The sequence below is a fragment of the Camellia sinensis genome, chromosome 13 (genome assembly GCF_055761805.1).
Source record: "Camellia sinensis isolate YWXY chromosome 13, ASM5576180v1, whole genome shotgun sequence".
In the NCBI taxonomy this organism is placed as follows: domain Eukaryota; kingdom Viridiplantae; phylum Streptophyta; class Magnoliopsida; order Ericales; family Theaceae; genus Camellia; species Camellia sinensis.
Window position 1 is genome coordinate 151,137,510 of NC_138973.1, and position 13,708 is coordinate 151,151,217.

At 37.1% G+C, this 13,708-nt stretch overlaps 1 long non-coding RNA gene across 1 annotated transcript; it reads left to right on the forward strand.

Moving 5' to 3' along the window:
• The first annotated feature begins 4,398 nt into the window (after window positions 1-4,398).
• On the forward strand, window positions 4,399-12,877 carry LOC145806496 (uncharacterized). Its single transcript, XR_014349772.1, has 5 exons — window positions 4,399-4,680; window positions 5,630-5,687; window positions 6,455-10,835; window positions 11,781-11,838; window positions 12,606-12,877. It is a non-coding gene; the product is annotated as an uncharacterized LOC145806496 (long non-coding RNA).
• Window positions 12,878-13,708: the final 831 nt, after the last annotated feature.

Genomic DNA, 13,708 nt, shown 5'->3' on the forward strand with positions numbered 1-13,708 from the left:
GACCTTCTTCAATAGCTAGAAGAATGGCTTACACTTGTTCGAACTTCAGCTGATAAATCTGTTAAATGTGGCTGCCTTGCCGGTTAGGACTTGGACTTCTTTTGTTGTTGTTAGGCTCTTCAGATCAAGGATGGCCCTAATCTGATCAGGGCCTACTTTGATTCCTCTCCTGGTCAGCAAATATCCCAGGAATTTCATAGATCCAATCCAAAGGCACACTTTGAGGTATTCAAACGAAGCTGATATGCTCTTAACAGATCAAAAACCTCCCTCAGATCAGCTAGATGATCTAAAGGTTCTCTGCTCTTCACGACCATGTTGTTAATGTAGACTTCCACAGTTTTCTCGATCAGATGCTTGAACATCTTTGTTACTAGTCTCTGGGATGTTGCCCCTGCATTCTTCAGTCCAAAAGCATCACTATATAGCAGTAGAGTCCCTTTGGAGTGATGAATGTTGTCTTCTCTTCATCTAGAGCGTACATGGCTAGTTGATGATAGCCTCGGTATGCGTCAAGGAAGCTCCATGGCCAGATGTGGCATCCACAAGCTAGTCTATCTTTGGTAAAGGGAAGCAGTCGTTTGGGCAAGCCTTATTTAGGCCACTTGCCATCCTTCTTCTTTACTACCACTGTGTTAGACAACCACAACGAGTAGTTTACTTCTCGAATTACTTGGGCCTCCAACATCTTCTCAACTTCTTCTTCAACTACTTGCACATGGGCCAAAGTTGGTCACCTGGCCCTTTGGACCATAGATTTTTCCATTCTATCCATGTTAAGTTTGTGGCAAGTGACCTCGGGGCTGATCCCTAACATCTTGTAGGGCGTCCGGGCGAACACCTCTATGTTTTCTCATAAAAAAGCTTTGAATTTTCTTTCTTCCTCATCAGCCAAGCCTGAGCTAAGGAGGAAGAATCACTCTTCATCCCCTTCTTGTGCCAAAACCTTTTTTAAGGGTTCATGGCTCTTGTTGGTGGGTTCTTTGCCGACATCATCCAAGACATCTTGGTCTTCGTCTTCTACTTCAGCCATCTCTGCTTCTCTAATAATGCAAGTATATTTCATTGCTACCATGGAACAATTCTTCGCTCGCACTTGGTCTTCCCTCACCTCCTCAACCCCAAACTCTGTTGGGAATTAGAGTAGTTGGTGCAGTGTCGGGAGAATAACCCTTATAGCGTGTAGCAAAGGTCTTCCCAAAATAATGTTCTATGGAAAGGAGGTGTCTATCACAGTAAACTATGTGGTTACCATCTTGGGTCCTACCTAAACCTCTAGGTTTGTGGTCGCCAATGGCCATGTAGGGGCTGTCGGATTGTTCCAAATTGTCCTTGTGGAGGCCAAGCTCTTTGTAGCATCTGACATACATGATGTCACAGGAGCTGCCTTGATCTACTAGTATGCGCCTTACCTGGCATTCTCCGACCTTCAAAGTCACTACTATAGCATTGTTGTGCGGATGTTGTACCATGTCTAGGTCTTTCTATGTGAATGATATCATCGGCCCTTAATGATCTTCTATGTGGGGCTTCTTCTGTTGGACTTGTTAGAGATGCTATAGATGCCTTACCCTCTATGTCCCTCCTTGGATCTCATTCTCGTTGAGCCTCATATGGATCACGTTAATAACATGTGGTCCATCTACTTATGTTGGCGGAGGTGGATGTGCTTTCCCAAGCACCTAGGCCAACTTCACATGTTCCTCTCGTGTTCTTACTTCATCTATCAAGTCTCTCAGGTGTCCCTGTCTGACCAGATCTTCCATATGTTGTTTTAGGGCTCTACACCCTTGAGTCATGTGTCTATTCTCGTGATGGTAAGTTCAACTTTTCCTAGGGTTTCTGACTATATACTCGCTCAGGATCTTCGGTGGTGGCCTAAAGTAGGGCTAATTTCAAATCCTTTCCAAGACCCTATAAACAGGGGTCTTGAAACTGTGCTAACGGCCTGTATAGCCCTCAATCCAGGTTCTGACTTGTTGGCACCGTTATTTCCTCGACTACGCTTTGGTAAGCCGTTTCTCTTCTCCTACTTTATTGCTCCTATCTTTCTTGCTTTCATATCCTTATTTGTCCTTGCGTACTTCTCAATCCTTTCCATAAGATCCTCCATGTTCTTTAGGAGGGTCTTTACAAGGGATTTCCAAGCCATTCTTAAAAGAAATGACCTCAAGTTCCTAGTTACAAGCAGGGATCCGGTTGTAAACCTCGTCGTACCTCTTGGCGTAAGCCCTAAGGCCTTCACCATCGTTTATCTTCAAAGCCAATAGGGAATCCACCCTCAATGTCTGTAACCTATTTGTAGCGAACCTGGCCAAAAACATCTCGGCTAGGCCTTTCTAACTCTTTACACATCCCTTCAGTAATTTATGGAAGTAGTCTGAAGCTATTTCCATAAATCTCGATGGGAACATCTCGCATAGTAACTGTTCATTTCCACTCCACAGAACCATTGCATTTAAATATAAACCAACATGGAAGTTAGGGTCTGACTTATCATCATAGATCTAGAACCTCAGTGTGCTGAATCTTTTTGGTGCCTCGCATGTGTCCAACTCCACTAAGAATGGTGTCTTTGGCTGGGCGTTGGACGTGATCTCGGCATCCAACCTCTTCCTTTGTAGGTAATCTCATAGGTCTTCCTTCGTCCATCTAGGAGCTCGGCTATCGGTTGACATTAGTCTTTTTGGCGCACTACTTTTGGTGTTAGGATGGGTCCTTTTGGACTTCTCTACATCTGCCACGTCATCAAAACAAAGGCACTGCCTGTTGACCTGTCGAGATCCCCTTGTCTGGGTTCCCTTGGTTATTGGAGTTCTTTGGGACTTAACCCACCTGGATTCTATTTGCCTGACATTCTAGGATCGTTGATGTGAATTCCTAAGACTCTTCTCATATTGGGGGACTATTGGCACTGTTGCTAGTCCTTCCTTCCGGTTGTTAGTGTTTCTTACAGTGGTCAGCATTTCCAGAAAAGGCAATGCTGGCTACATAACCTTGCTCTACATCATAAAGTTCACCATGGTCTGTAGCTCCATTAACTTGTTCGCCAAGTCCTTCAGCTCGTCGTCTCTCGTCAGGAACCTTTCTTTCATACCTGGCAGTCGCTTTCACTGTAGTATTCTTCCCAGTTACCTCTTCTTAGGCCATTATGCCCTCTTGCAATGTTGTTGGCCTCAGGTTTCACTTCATGCACTTATTCGTCATCGTTTCCCACTCTAGCGTTGGGATCTATGTACTCCAGTTCTTTAGTATGCATGTCATCCTTGACTCTCACCTCTTGTCCAACATTAATCATTTATCCCACTAAGTTCCCACAGATGGCACCAAATTATGGGTGTTGATTTCTGACCTCATAACCAAATAGTGAACTTTGCTGGAGAGCACGTGGCATAATAGATTAAACCAAGCTCCTGCAAACAAGAAGACAAGAATACCATGGTGGCTCATCCACTCGAGGCATTCCAACGTTCAATTCAGTCAATCATATCTCTCAAAGATATCAAACAAGTATTCAGTGCACAAGTAAAAGCATATCTTAGACCCACGGGAGTGCCTCACTTTTATAGCCAACAGTTCTCTCATTACCTAGAAGTCTCATCTCAAAGGATTCAAGCACAATGCTTATCTCAGACTCTTAGTTATATATGGATGAACTACTCAACAGCCTCATTCTTATCTGAACTAAGCGCATCATTTATCTAAGACTCTTGTCCTCTATCAAAATATCTTGGATTCCGGTATTAACGCACCATATCTCGACAACACCACAATCATATCAGAAATTTGGCTCGTCGACGTGGCACCTCGGCCACGTGGCATGAACCAAAAAATACATCCCCACATATGACATGTTACAATACTCTAGAGATAAAAATAGGAATTGATAAGATGAAACCCTAAAAGATGAATACAATTGGCAAGAAACTTAGAAATGAAAAACATGCATTGATAATGCAAACTTAAGAATAGAAATACTTGAAGATTATTAAGAGTTAGGGGACACCTTAAGTTAGAATTTGTAAATGCTAAGATGTGCCTATGCACTAATTGAGGAATATAAAGATCTCATATTAATGTACTCATCATTTTAATACCATCTATCATTTTGCTAATCGAGATTAGTGAACCTTAATTGAGATTAATTAGGCTAAACAAGATTAAGTTAAACCTTGATTAACTAGAGACTAACCTGTGAAGACCCAAATATAAAAAAATTAAGTAAATAATTAAATAATAATAATAATAATATTACAATCTCAAATATTTTGATGGTGAATTCTAAAGTGCAAATTAAATATTTGGAGGGTCTTTTAATTAATTTTAAAACCTAAAATAAATTTATGGTGAAAGTCTTCAATTTAAAGGCAAGATTTATTATTTAAAAAAAATAAATAAATAAATAAAATAAAATTATGTGTCAAATTAGTAAGCATATTTTGATCTAATAGTAGTTGTATTTTATTTAAATTAATGGAGAGATAAAATAAAATAAAATAAAACAAAGGACATTTTTGTCTAGAGTCATTTATGTTATGTATAACAAAGAAAAGAAAAGAAAAACCCTAGGTTCCTAATACATTCTATAGCAGCAGCCACAACAGCCATGGGGAGGAAGAAGTTTGAGAGAAAAGAAGAAGAAAAAAGGGGATTGCAAACAAGGAGTAATTTTTGGGTGTGGTAGGTATCTTTCTTCTTTTTTTTTTTTTTCTTTGTTTTTGTTCTTTATTCTTACTCTATTATTATTTAGATCATTGATGGAGAAGTTGTAGGTTTATGTATTTTGTATATATATATATATATATATACTGTTAAGAAATTTGAGGAGTTAAATTCTTGTATAAAGAATGGTGTAATTCTTAGTCCAAAAATTCTGCACAGAATCACAAACTTTAAAAATCAAGAAACCATATCAAACGGATGAATTTTGAACTGAAATTTTTACAGTAGATCAAATACATATTGAATTGTATATCTGAATTTTTTCATAATTTTTGGGAGTCAAAATCCATATAAATTGAGGTATTCAAATCTGTCTGGGAAACCAGTCCGAAATAGTAAATTCGGGAGTGTTGTTCTCTTTGGGTATAAATCCAAAAATTATCAAATTAGTGTCATTAGAACCGGTTACGAGTCTAGTTTCGTACATTTTTGGCCTTGCATTGATTGCTCGTGTATATTAAGAGAACCGTCAATTTCTTTAAAGTGCTGCAGAAAACAACCTGTTTGGATATAATAAATTGTAGATAATTATTTTGATAAACAAATCAAGTGAAACCATTTGGGTTTGAAACTTAGGATACATTAGATCATATCTGGAGGTTATTGGAATTTTTTGAATAGCGTGGAGTGGGTTTTTGTAATTTTCAAAGTTAGCGAATAGGTTGGGAAGGCTTGTTTGAAATTCTGTTTTATCTTAAAGTCACAATTAATTAAGTTTTGACCGGAACCCATGTCTTGGGTGATTTTAAACATTGAAGAACATGAACTTAGCTAATATTTAAGAGTAACGGTGAGTTGGGTTGAGCCGTGTTAGTGCGCTTTAGTTGAGGTTACTTAGTTCCTATTTTGTAGTATTTTAAATTAGTTGTGACGTGTAGTTTTTTTTTTTTTTATATACATCGTTCAGGGCACTAGTTGGACTTTTACACTCTATTCGATTCAAGGATTATATCATTTCGTTTCAGGTGAGTAGTTTCATGCTACATATTTTTATAAATGTTCCCCTACCCTGAACTGTTGGAAAAATTAAATTGTTGTTTCATGATTAAACTGTTTTGATAAATTATTATATTATCAATTGAATCAAATTATTTCTGAAACATGTGTGAACTTGGCATACTGTAAACTATTTGTTTTGGTCTCATGTTTATAATGATGAACTACCATGTTTTGCGAAACTGATGTGTATTGATTATTGGGACCATGTGTGTATTTAGTCCAGGGAAATTATTCCACTGTGTGTGGTGACTCTGGCCACTAGGGAACAGATCCGGGTTGGGCCGTGATGACTCTAGTGCTCAACGATAGTAAGGAACAGACCTTTAAAAACAACTAGGTGACCTTCAATCGGATCGTCTTTGAGAAAAGGCCCAGGTGCCACCCTGAGGATGACTCTTAGTTCGGTATTGGATCCAACGGGGCTTATAGCCTGAGAAATGTGTGGCAGATTATTTGTTTTTATTGGTACCCAAAAAAATTATTGGTGTTCATGTTATAATCTGTTTTAAGTGAAAAATGTCGTTTATCATGTTCTTGCGAGACATGAGTATTTTAAGTGTTGAATTGTGGAACCTTCTTTTTGAAACAGATTGTATTTACCAAACTGTATGTCAATCTAGTTTCTGTGATATATATCTTATTTTGGAATTGAACCCTGTTTTCAAAACTGTATTTACTATCCATGTTGCTACTCACTGAGCTATCAGCTGACTTAGTTGTTTACCATTTCCAGGTGTTAGAAGGACTTAGAGTGGACTCATGGCGTAGCGGGGACTCAATTGCATGGACCTCTAGGGCATTCCTTTAGTTTAGAGTGTTATGTCAAGTTTGTGCATATTTATATTTATTCTTATTGAAGTTCATTTAGGATTATTTTTGATATGTGGGTTGTTTATATCCCATATGTTTGGATGGTTTTTGATTACGGTTGATTTTGCCATTTATAATTGTGACATGTCTGGATTGAGTTTTGGTGATTTATTATTGGACTATTGTTCAGTTGTTCAATGTGATTGGATTCGTGTTTAGGCTTGCGTGTGCCTTGGGCTAAGTCCCTGTGGGCCACGGCCGGTCATGCCCGGATTTGGGGTGTGACAATTGTGGTATCAGAGCTGTAGTTTATCGAGTTACATATCTTGCATTTCATCATTTAGACGAGGTCCGAGTCCCTATAGTCCTTAGTAGTGTTTGGTTAAGTTAGTTTTGTTTAAACTTGTGTTGAATCTTTCTTAATTTAATTTTGGAGGTTAAGAGTTAGTACCTAGATATCTATTTGGATTGTCTTTTCCTTGTGGTCGTTTAGATGTTTGTATTACCATGTGTACTCCATTAGGAGAAATAGTAGTGTTAGGAGATGTATGTAGATCTTGTGAGGTAAACTTGGATGGTAGGATTGTTCTGGTGGATTTGATTTCCTTAGAGGTGAAGGATTTTGATGTGATTTTGAGTATGGATTTGTTGACGAAGCATCACGCCTCTGTTGATTGGTTTAGAAAGAGGTTAGTTTTTGCTATGCCAAGGCAACTTGAGTTTTTCTTCCAGGGGGATAGGAAAGGGTCTTCTATCTGTTTTACTTCTTCCTTTTAGGCTAATCAAATGTTAAGTAAAGGGTGTAATGATTATTTAGCTTGTGTAGTGAGTATTGAACTATCAGAATAGAAGTTAGAGGAGTTGCCTGTAGTGAGTGATTGTGTTGATGTTTTTCCAAAGGATCTACCTGGACTTCCTCTAGATCGCGAGGTAGAATTTTTCATTAACTTGGTCCCAACACAACACTTATTTCTAAAGTCCCCTATATAATGGCACCATTGGAGTTGAGGGAGTTTCAAACTTAGTTATAGAAGTTGTTAGAGAAATGTTTTATTAAGCCTAGTGTTTCAACTTGGGGAGCACATGTGTTGTTTGTGAAGAAGAATGATGGGTCTATGAGGTTGTGTATTGATTGTTGAGAACCGAACAAAGTCACAGTGAAGAATATGTATCCTTTGCCACGTATTGTTGACCTATTTGACCAATTGTAGGGAGTTCAAGTATTCTCTAAGATTGACTTGAGGTTAGGCTATCACCAGTTGAAAGTAAAGGATGAGGATGTTCCTAAGACTGCTTTTAGAACCCGTTATAAGCATTATGAGTTCTTGGTGATACCTTTTGGTCTCACAAATGCACCAGCCACATTCATGGATTTAATGAACTGAGTATTTAAACCCCAACTGGATAAAATTTGTGGTAGTGTTTATTAATGATATCCTAATTTATTCGAGGAGTAAAGAGGAGCATGAGCAGTATTTGAGGGTAGTATTTTAGATCCTTAGGGAGAAGAGACTGTATGCAAAATTTAAGAAGTGTGAATTCTGGTTGAGCAGTGTATCATTTTTGAGCTATGTAGTGAGTAAAGATGGGGTATCTATGGATAGCACGAGGGTGATAGCAATTATTGATTGGCCGCAACCTATTTCTGTGACAGAGGTACGTAGCTTTCTAGGGCTTGCTGGATATTATAGACAGTTTGTGGAAGGATTCTGCTGTATTGCTTTGCCATTTATAAACCTCATTAGGAAAGAGGTAAAGTTTGAGTGGAATGATGATTGTGAGTGTAGCTTCTAAGAGTTTAAACAAAGGTTGATATTAGCTCCAATCCTTGCCTTATCTACTGATGGTGGTGGTTTTGTGATTTATAGTGATGCTTCACGACAAGGTTTAGGATGTGTGCCCATGCAGCATAGGAAGGAGATTACTTATACGTCACAACAGTTGAAAGTACATGAGAGAAATTATCCTACGCACGACTTGGAGTTAGCAACAATGATTTTCGCTCTTAAGATCTAGCGACATTATTTGTATGGAGAGTCATGTGAGATTTACACTGATCATAAGAGTTTGAAGTATATTTTCACACAGAAGGAACTAAATTTGAGGCAAAGAAGATGGCTTGAGTTACTAAAAGATTTCGATGTAAATGTTTTGTATCATCCAGGGAAGGAAATGTAGTGGCGGATGCCTTGAGTAAGAAGGTCGCAATTGGAGATACAGCTGCTTTGTGTATTAAGAGTTGTTTTGTGGAAGACATGAGACGTTTGAGGCTTGAGGTTGTTATGCCTGGTGATAGGGCTTATTGTAGTCAATTGACAGTTCAGCCAACCTTTAGAGAACGGATTCGTTTAGCACAGGAGATTGACCACCAGTGTGAGCGTATTAAAGGAGAGATGGCAGAGGGTAAGAATGCAGACTTTGTGGTTAGTGATGACAGGTTGCTTAGATTCCGTAGCCGAATTTGTGTTTCTGTTGGTTGTGATTTGAGGAAGGAGATTATGGCAGAGGCACATAGTTCTAGTTATAGTTATAGCATTCATCTTGGAAGTACTAAGATGTATCGGGATCTTTATGAACATTTTTGGTGGAATGGTATAAAGGGAGATATTGCAGAATTTGTGGCTCAGTGTTTGGTGGTTAACAAGTTAAAGTAGAATATTAGAAACCTGCGGAGAAACTACAACCCTTACCTATAGCAGAGTGGAAGTGGGATCATGACACCATGGACTTTGTGTGTGGTTTACCTTGTACTAGTAGTAATCACGATGCAGTTTGGGTTGTTGTTGATAGATTAACCAAGTCAGCACATTTTATTGCAGTTCAGATGAACTATTCTCTAGCTCGATTTGCACAGTTTTATGTGAAGGAGATTGTTAGATTGCATGGTGCACCTGTGTCAATAGTGTCAGATTGGGACCCTCGTTTTGTGTCTAAGTTTTGGGGTGCGTTACAGTCAGTTATGGGTACTTGGTTAAATTTTAGTTCAGCTTATCATCCTTAGATAGATGGGGTATTGGAGAGGACTATTCAAATCCTTGAGGATATGTTGAGGGCTTATGCTTTGGAGTGGAGAGGTAATTGGGATGATTATTTGCCGCTCATGGAGTTTGCGTATAATAATAGTTATCATTCTAGTTTGGGAGTAACGCCTTATGAGGCTTTGTATGTAAGGAAGTGTAGGTCTCATTTGTGCTGGTATGAGGTTGGTAAGAGGCAAATGTTGGGACTTGATTTGGTGGAGGATGCTACACAGAAAATTATCACCATTAGAGAGAGATTATTGACTGCTCAGAGTAAACAAAAAAGTTATGCCGACCATCGTAGGAGAGACTTAGAGTTTCATGAGGGGGATATGGTATTCTTGAAAGTATCACCATGGAAAGGAGTGATCAGGTTTGGAAAGAAAGGAAAGTTGAGTCCTAGATACATTGGTCCATTTGAGGTATTGGAGAAAGTTGGTGAGGTTGCGTACCGTGTTGCTCTACCCCCTAGGTTGGCAAGAGTGCATAATGTGTTTCACGTGTCTATGCTGAGGAAATATGTGCACAGTCCGTCGCATGTGATAGATTATGAGCCGCTTCAGATTAGAGAGGATTTTTCATATGAGGAGATACCTGTTCAGATTTTGGATTCGAAAGAGAAAAGGTTGCGTACAAAGGTCATTAAATTGGTTAAGGTATTGTGGCGTAATCATCTAGTTGAAGAGGCGACTTGGGAGCGCGAGGACGAGATGAGCGAGAAGTACCCACATCTATTCACATGATTTACTCAGGTTAGTTTCGAGGACGAAACTTTTCTTTTAGTGGGGGAGAATGTGAAGACCCAAATATAAAAAAATTAAGTAAATAATTAAATAATAATAATAATAATATTACAATCTCAAATATTTTGATGGTGAATTCTAAAGTGCAAATTAAATATTTGGAGGGTCTTTTAATTAATTTTAAAACCTAAAATAAATTTATGGTGAAAGTCTTCAATTTAAAGGCAAGATTTATTATTTAAAAAAAATAAATAAATAAATAAATAAAATAAAATTATGTGTCAAATTAGTAAGCATATTTTGATCTAATAGTAGTTGTATTTTATTTAAATTAATGGAGAGATAAAATAAAATAAAATAAAACAAAGGACATTTTTGTCTAGAGTCATTTATGTTATGTATAACAAAGAAAAGAAAAGAAAAACCCTAGGTTCCTAATACATTCTATAGCAGCAGCCACAACAGCCATGGGGAGGAAGAAGTTTGAGAGAAAAGAAGAAGAAAAAAGGGGATTGCAAACAAGGAGTAATTTTTGGGTGTGGTAGGTATCTTTCTTCTTTTTTTTTTTTTTCTTTGTTTTTGTTCTTTATTCTTACTCTATTATTATTTAGATCATTGATGGAGAAGTTGTAGGTTTATGTATTTTGTATATATATATATATATATACTGTTAAGAAATTTGAGGAGTTAAATTCTTGTATAAAGAATGGTGTAATTCTTAGTCCAAAAATTCTGCACAGAATCACAAACTTTAAAAATCAAGAAACCATATCAAACGGATGAATTTTGAACTGAAATTTTTACAGTAGATCAAATACATATTGAATTGTATATCTGAATTTTTTCATAATTTTTGGGAGTCAAAATCCATATAAATTGAGGTATTCAAATCTGTCTGGGAAACCAGTCCGAAATAGTAAATTCGGGAGTGTTGTTCTCTTTGGGTATAAATCCAAAAATTATCAAATTAGTGTCATTAGAACCGGTTACGAGTCTAGTTTCGTACATTTTTGGCCTTGCATTGATTGCTCGTGTATATTAAGAGAACCGTCAATTTCTTTAAAGTGCTGCAGAAAACAACCTGTTTGGATATAATAAATTGTAGATAATTATTTTGATAAACAAATCAAGTGAAACCATTTGGGTTTGAAACTTAAGATACATTAGATCATATCTGGAGGTTATTGGAATTTTTTGAATAGCGTGGAGTGGGTTTTTGTAATTTTCAAAGTTAGCGAATAGGTTGGGAAGGCTTGTTTGAAATTCTGTTTTATCTTAAAGTCACAATTAATTAAGTTTTGACCGGAACCCATGTCTTGGGTGGTTTTAAACATTGAAGAACATGAACTTAGCTAATATTTAAGAGTAACGGTGAGTTGGGTTGAGCCGTGTTAGTGCGCTTTAGTTGAGGTTACTTAGTTCCTATTTTGTAGTATTTTAAATTAGTTGTGACGTGTAGTTTTTTTTTTTTATATACTTCGTTCAGGGCACTAGTTGGACTTTTACACTCTATTCGATTCAAGGATTATATCATTTCGTTTCAGGTGAGTAGTTTCTTGCTACATATTTTTATAAATGTTCCCCTACCCTGAACTGTTGGAAAAATTAAATTGTTGTTTCATGATTAAACTGTTTTGATAAATTATTATATTATCAATTGAATCAAATTATTTCTGAAACATGTGTGAACTTGGCATACTGTAAACTATTTGTTTTGGTCTCATGTTTATAATGATGAACTACCATGTTTTGCGAAACTGATGTGTATTGATTATTGGGACCATGTGTGTATTTAGTCCAGGGAAATTATTCCACTGTGTGTGGTGACTCTGGCCACTAGGGAACAGATCCGGGTTGGGCCGTGATGACTCTAGTGCTCAACGATAGTAAGGAACAGACCTTTAAAAACAACTAGGTGACCTTCAATCGGATCGTCTTTGAGAAAAGGCCCAGGTGTCACCCTGAGGATGACTCTTAGTTCGGTATTGGATCCAACGGGGCTTATAGCCTGAGAAATGTGTGGCAGATTATTTGTTTTTATTGGTACCCAAAAAAATTATTGGTGTTCATGTTATAATCTGTTTTAAGTGAAAAATGTCGTTTATCATGTTCTTGCGAGACATGAGTATTTTAAGTGTTGAATTGTGGAACCTTCTTTTTGAAACAGATTGTATTTACCAAACTGTATGCCAATCTAGTTTCTGTGATATATATCTTATTTTGGAATTGAACCCTGTTTTCAAAACTGTATTTACTATCCATGTTGCTACTCACTGAGCTATCAGCTGACTTAGTTGTTTACCATTTCCAGGTGTTAGAAGGACTTAGAGTGGACTCATGGCGTAGCGAGGACTCAATTGCATGGACCTCTAGGGCATTCCTTTAGTTTAGAGTGTTATGTCAAGTTTGTGCATATTTATATTTATTCTTATCGAAGTTCATTTAGGATTATTTTTGATATGTGGGTTGTTTATATCCCATAAGTTTGGATGGTTTTTGATTACGGTTGATTTTGCCATTTATAATTGTGACATGTCTGGATTGAGTTTTGGTGATTTATTATTGGACTATTGTTCAGTTGTTCAATGTGATTGGATTCGTGTTTAGGCTTACGTGTGCCTTGGGCTAAGTCCCTGTGGGCCACGGCCGGTCATGCCCGGATTTGGGGTGTGACATAACCTTGATTAATTATACCTAAGATCAATTAACTAAGCTAAGTGAGATTAGATTGGTTGGTAAGGCATACAAATGAATTATGCATACACCTCCCTTTTGCCCTACCTCATCGAATAAAAGCTCAAGACCCAAATCAAATAAGAAGAAGAGAATTCAACAACCTAGAACTAATGTTAAGTGGCTAGAGAAGAGAGGAAGAAAAGAGGAAAAAAGAGAAATAATAGAGAAAATAGGAAAAGCTGAAGAACTTCAACAAATTCAATCTAAAAAGTGTTCTAAGGTAAGATTTCACTGATAATTCTTGTAATAAACTCTCATAGCATCTAAGAACAAGAATAAATTAGGATTAAATCAAACAAGAAATGGAAAAGAGTAGAGGAGTTTGAACTAGGATGAAGAACAAGAAAGAAGTTCCAAACTTTTGTTGATTTAACCTTGTTCTTGATGCTTTTGATTCATAGAAAGTAATAATTCCACATTTCCTTTTGGTTTGCATGATTTTTGAAAGGTTAATTCATGCTTTGAAAGAAAAATGGAGGGTTTCAAAAAGGAAAGACATGTTGAATATTCTAACAAAATGTATAAATTGTTTCATGAAATTTTGACTCAATGCATAAAAGTGTTTTTCCATGAATCATGCATCATTCATAGGTATTTGTAGCTTAGATATCATGATTTGGGGCTTGGAAATGAAGAAAATTAGGTTGGGAAGCCTTAGAACTCGAAGAATAGCTTCAA